Source organism: Phocoena phocoena, chromosome 8, assembly GCF_963924675.1.
Source record: "Phocoena phocoena chromosome 8, mPhoPho1.1, whole genome shotgun sequence".
Lineage (NCBI taxonomy): Eukaryota > Metazoa > Chordata > Mammalia > Artiodactyla > Phocoenidae > Phocoena > Phocoena phocoena.
Window position 1 is genome coordinate 73341273 of NC_089226.1, and position 6000 is coordinate 73347272.

The window sequence follows — 6000 nt, forward strand, 5'->3', positions numbered from 1 at the left end:
CTGGCAGCAGGGACTGAGTCACTGTCATCCCTAAAGCCCTGGCATTTGACACAGTGTCCACCATAAAGCCAGTGGTTGTTGAGTGGATAGATGGATGAATGGACGAATGAGCGCCTGCTTGAAAAATTCCCAGCACTTGCTGTTTGGAGTATCTTCCCACTGGGTTATGCACCGTCTGTGCCCATGATGTGACTCGACCACATTTACCTTTGCATCCTGGAGACTGTGCCAGGCTGTTAGGAGGCAGGACCCAGTATCTGGGAACTGTGTCTAAATCTGCCTGTGCATTTCGTGCCTCCAATCCAAACCTTGTTCATTAGCACAGCAATTAACAGCAGTGCCTAATGGCAGATGGTCCGGCAGCGAGCCTGAACCCCTGGCTCCACAGCGGGCTTGGAGTGGGGCAGACACGTCTGGCAAGGTTGATGTTTTCATTGATCTAGCAAGTCAGAGCTCCCAGGGCTGCCTGCTGTGGAGCCACTGAGCTGATGTCAGTGCCGGCGTGGTGAGGGCTAGGCCTAAACGGGCCACGTCTTAGAACCAGCCCTTGGAAAGGTCAGGAAAGGTGTCCTGCCTCCACTCTAATCCTGGAATTGTTCATTTTAAGATCTGAGTTCCCTACTGGGGCACCCCAGCACACCACCCTCAAATTTTCTTAAGCCACTAACTTCAGCGACTTCTCCAGGAGATGGTGTCCCTTCCCATTAATACCTTAGAAGCGTCTAGGCTTTCTACAATTATTATTTAAAATTGCAGTGTCCAGGCCCATTGGCCTGTGCTAACAGACACACAGAGTTCAGTATTTAGCCTTGTGTTAGACCAGTATTGTGTAAATTATATTTAAGCAAGTTTGGAGAGACATTTTCTTTTTCTTCCTGTTATCCTTGGTTTGAATTGGCTCATTGGTTATTACCCTGGGAATGATAGTCATTTCTCCAAAAAAGAAACATCGAATTGGCATTTAAATGGCTATCTGGGTCATAAATTCAAGCCAGAGTGCAGCATCTTAAACCAGAGTGGCTTTCCAGAACTAGAGTGTATCAGAGCTAGAAAGGATCTTCTTGTCCAACCCCCATCACTGACAGAGTGAAACTGACGCCCAGAGAGGTGCACTGATTTGTCTGAGGACGCACAGCGAGCTCGTCTCCCAGCTGGAATCTCTTCCCTATGGCATGTCTCAGATCATTAGAAATGTTCAGGCTCTGCCGAGTGCCAACCCCAAACCACTCTAGCAGAAATTCTTTAAGTGGAACGGGATATGCTTCCTTCACGGCCTGCCAGCAATCGGGCCGAGTGAAACAGAAGAGAGGGCGCAGGCTGAGCAAGTGAGGCCTGTGATCTGTTACCAGCCATGCGGAAACCACACATCTTGTTTGGAGAGGTGCTGACAATGAGCCACACTGGAGAAGAATGTTAGCTGAGGTTGAGAAGTCCCCGTGGTGGGAGACCTTGCAAGGTGGGCCTTTCTCTTGGATGGGGTTGGATGGGGGGCTGGAACTGGGGGCATAGCCTAGTTCCCACTAATACTGGTAGGAGAAACACGCATCGTGTAATAGCCTGCCCCCATCCTACCTTTCCTTACCTTGTGGACAAAGTCTCTGGAGACAACCTTCCTGCCCTCCGTGTTTTAGGAGATCTCATTGGCGTGAAATGCCAGGTGTTTGATGACTGCTAAGGCTGCTGTGAGGAGGAGCCTTGGTCCAGAAAACCAGTCTTTAGGCTACTGGGCAGCTGGTCACCAGGGGAGACAGGAGATAGGATACCCTGGGCCTTAGATGTCTTAGAGTGAAGGCCCAGGTCTTGGTGCCCCATGGACTGGTCCCACCTGAGAATGTTCCCCACCTCCCTGTTGGGGGGCGCCGAGGTTCAGGTGGACGTTGTGAAATGCTGCCTGGAAGAAGCGTCCCTTCTCTCTCTCAGCGCTGTGCTAAGAGTGCCCACTACTCCCACACTCTCACTGAGGCAGACCTATCCTTTCTGTCTTTGTCTCTTTTATTTTTTAATTCTCTCCAGGACCTACAGCTGAAGGAGGGTTCAGAGATACAGTCCCCTCTTATGATACAGAAATATGATCAAAATATATTCAATCTCAGGGGTGTTTTCTTCTTTTCCTCTGGCAAGATAGTTTTTTTATTGAAACATACAGATAACAAGAGGAAATTTCAATGGGAAAAATGTTTCTTGTATAACTCCATCACCATATCATAATCATTTTTCCTTCCAGAATTTGCACAGGCATATATTTTGGACATAATTCTTACCTTAGTATAAATGGAACTTTTTTATGTTTTTAAAATTCAAAATATTCATTTAATATGTTCCATTAGGACTCAAAATAAGCCTTTGTTACTTTGTGTAACGAAGAGACCCTAAAGCCAGTGGTTTAAACAAAACAAAAATGTATTCCTCTTTCACCTGACAGTCCAGAGAGTCCAGCCTCTACAACAACTACTAGTACTATTATTACTATTTCTGCACTACTCCAAGTATTACCACCACTACTAGTACTGGTACTAGCTGACATGCATTGAGTATTACTGTGTACCCGGTAAGATGCTCTGTACTTCAAATGTGATAATCCCTTCTAATTCTGACATTATCCTTAAAAGGATTATTGTACCCATTTTACAGATAAGGAAAAGTTGTTCTCCCAAGGTCTCTTAGACAACATGTGAAAGAGACAGGTATGACTTCAGATGCTCTTCCTCATAATCATTGTGTAACATGGTCACCAAGACTGGAAGGGCCAGAGATGGGATCCAGGGCAGAGTCATCTGGCCAGATGTTCCAATCTGGATAAAGATGAGATTCTGAGTCTCTAGCTGGAAACAAGCAAGGAAGATGCCTGGGATGCTAGGGAAAACTTGAGACAGGCTTTAATGACTACTTTAAAAGACTGGGCAAAAGAGGACGTATTAGTCAGTGTTTCTGATTACAAGAAACAGAAAGCACTTTCCGTTGCATTAAGGAAATGAACTCCTTGAGAGGATTTGAGGTAGTCTGTAGACTTGCTAAGAAGGTTGGAGGCCAAGGCTTAGGAACAGGCCGGCAAGATGGAAGCCAGGGGGTGGCCAGGACCCACTGGTACCCGACAAAGCTGAGCCTCAAAGCCAGGCTGCTGAGGACGCCGTGGTCGCCGCCACTGCATCAGCTTGTACCTCTGCATCCCTCTGACAGCCTGGCCACAGCCATCCCTGGACCCGGCCCGTGGCCTGTGCTGCCTCTGCTGCTCCTCCTGCTTCCTGATTCCCTGCGTACTTTCGTCAAGCACAAGTCTTGGGAGGAACAGAATAGCTTCATTTTTGTCTCTCACTGAAGTTTTTCTCCTGTCCCCAAATGAAAACTCAAAGAGGTCCGATGACTCTTGTACTCACTATTAGTAATATTTTCTGTCACTTGAAGTCACAAAGCACAGTCTTGGTTCTGTAATGAGAATACCCAGTCCTGTGTGTTAGGTCCAACTCTGCCTTTGATTTAGAGGTAAATCTTCTCCATGTCCCCTTCCAGGGCCAGCTTCAGGGCCAGCCTTGTCTTGGAGAGTGGGTAGGACTGTGCTTTTCTCTCTTTCTTTGTTCTTCCTTTGCCCTCAGTTTACTGACTGCAGCTCCAGGGTTGGGCAAGGACAAGGAGGGGGGACAGTAGAAAAGGAAAGGTTTTACTAAACTGGTGTGCTGTCACGGCCAGCTCTGGACTTGGGGGCAGACACTGAAAGCCGATTCGGCAGCAGACCTCTTTCACACTTCCTCAGAGACCTAGTTATGGCAGGGCAGGGAGGCGGGGTCTGGCTCACCTGCTGATTGCAATCAAGCCTGAGTTCACCACTGGCTTGGTGGCCCCCTAGGAAACCTGAAGTTTTCCTTCTGCTGAAGTCCCATCACTCCCCTGCACCAGCTCTCTCTTCAGAGGGGGTCCACATCTGAAAAATGTCATTTCTGAACCCACAAACCCTAGGAATAAGGCAGCAGAAACTCTTGTTGGTCCCAACTTGTCCCCTATGGCTAACATTCCTATAGAAGTCCCTGAGGTTCATGGCCCCTTAGCCACTGCTGGGGAGGGAGAGGTGGGTTTTTTCTCCACGCAACTGCCTCTCTCTCTCTCTTTCTGTCTCCCCGCCCCTCTGCTGACAGCCACACTCCCTTGGCTTTAACTTTCTCAGGTCCATATCAGGCAGTAGCCTGGTGAGCCTCCAGTGCACATACGTCAAGCTCTCCAGCGCATTGACCACTTTCTCTAGACCCTCTAGGGTGGGTGCCCTCCCTCCCCGCAGCAGCTCTCTCCAAATTCAAGCTCACTCTCTCGAATTTATCAGACACCGACCGTGAACGTCCTCATCTTGGTCTCTCCCTGCGCTGTGCAGAGTATCTAATATCTCTTTGTCTGTCTGAGGTCGTGGCTGAAATGTACTCTTTCCCAGGCTCCTGATTCGCAGTCTGGGGTGGTCCCTCCTGATTGGTGGAGCCTATCTCCCACCGGAACTCCTACAATGGGAATCCCACAGGCTTCCTGAGTCTCCTCAGAGGGGTTGAGGATGCAGAGCAGCCAAGTCACAGGGAGAGAACTCCCTCCTCCCTCCCCCAATCCTGGGAATCAGGCTGCAGTTGTTTCTCTTAACAAATGGTAGGGGCTTGAGGGGCGGGGTGCAGTTCCCCAGGAGCCCTGTTACGACAAACCACCTTCACTGCTCTGTGATATGGTGGCAGGCACGGAGAGGAATAATTTTGCATCAGGGAAACATTATACACTCAGTGCCTCTCCCCCACCCCGACTGCACCTTTCTAATCCTGGGGAAGGCCAGGGGGACGTAAAGGGGGACAAGAAAACAGCCACGACCAAAAAAGGAGGTGGTTTCAGGAAGCCCTTTTGCATCAGCCGTGGGGGCCTCTTCTCATAACCTCCTGGTCCCTGCATCCCCCCTCCCTGGCCTTTTGCAACAGTAGTGAGTGTTTTGCAGTTTGAGGGGCGCTGCTGAGTGGGCAGTGCACAGGATCACATCTTTTTTTTTTATCCTCTTCTGAGACTGCGGATGACTGTTATTTCTCACAGGCACAGTCTGACTTCCAGGCACCTGAAACCCCGTCATCCCACCCCCAAACCAGGGATGAATCTGGCCAGTGTAAAGAGGCACTTGGGAGGAATTTGCCATCTCCCTTCCACAATGAAGCCTATTCCCTGGAACCTTTAGGCTGCCAAAGAGAAAGGCTATGAAAACAGTGGTTCCCTGGTCTTTGGAGTTTACAGACCAAAAATATGTTTTAAGAATGACAAGAAACTTATTTGCCAAGTAAGGATATTGAAGAAAAAAGAAACCTAAAAAATGAACATCTCCTAGACCACCATTTCATAAAGAAAGGACATTTTAGCACACACACACATACTAATTAAGAAGGAAACTGATCTTGGAATAAATGGCAGCCCTTTGAACTAAATACACTTTTATTTTATTTTATTTTATTTTTTGGCACGTGGGCCTCTCACTGCTGCGGCCTCTCCCGTTGTGGAGCACAGGCTCCGGACGCGCAGGCTCAGCGGCCATGGCTCATGGGCCCAGCCGCTCCGCGGCATGTGAGATCTTCCCGGACCGGGGCGTGAGCCCGTGTCCCCTGCATCGGCAGGCAGGGACTCTCAACTACTGCACCACCAGGGAAGCCCATACACTTAGATTTTTATATGAAAACTCCCAATATTGTCCTTACTTTTCTTTCTTTCTTTCTTTTTTTTTAAAATTTTATTTATTTATTTTTGGCTGTGTTGGGTCTTCGTTTCTGTGCGAGGGCTTTCTCTAGTTGCGGCGAGCGGGGGCCACTTTTCATCGCGGTGTGCGGGCTTCTCACTATCGCGGCCTCTCTTGTTGCGGAGCACAAGCTCCAGACGTGCAGGCTCAGTAGTTGTGGCTCACGGGCCTAGTTGCTCCGTGGCACGTGGGATCTTCCCAGACCAGGGCTCGAGCCCATGTCCCCTGCATTGGCAGGCAGATTCTCAACCACTGCGCCACCAGGGAAG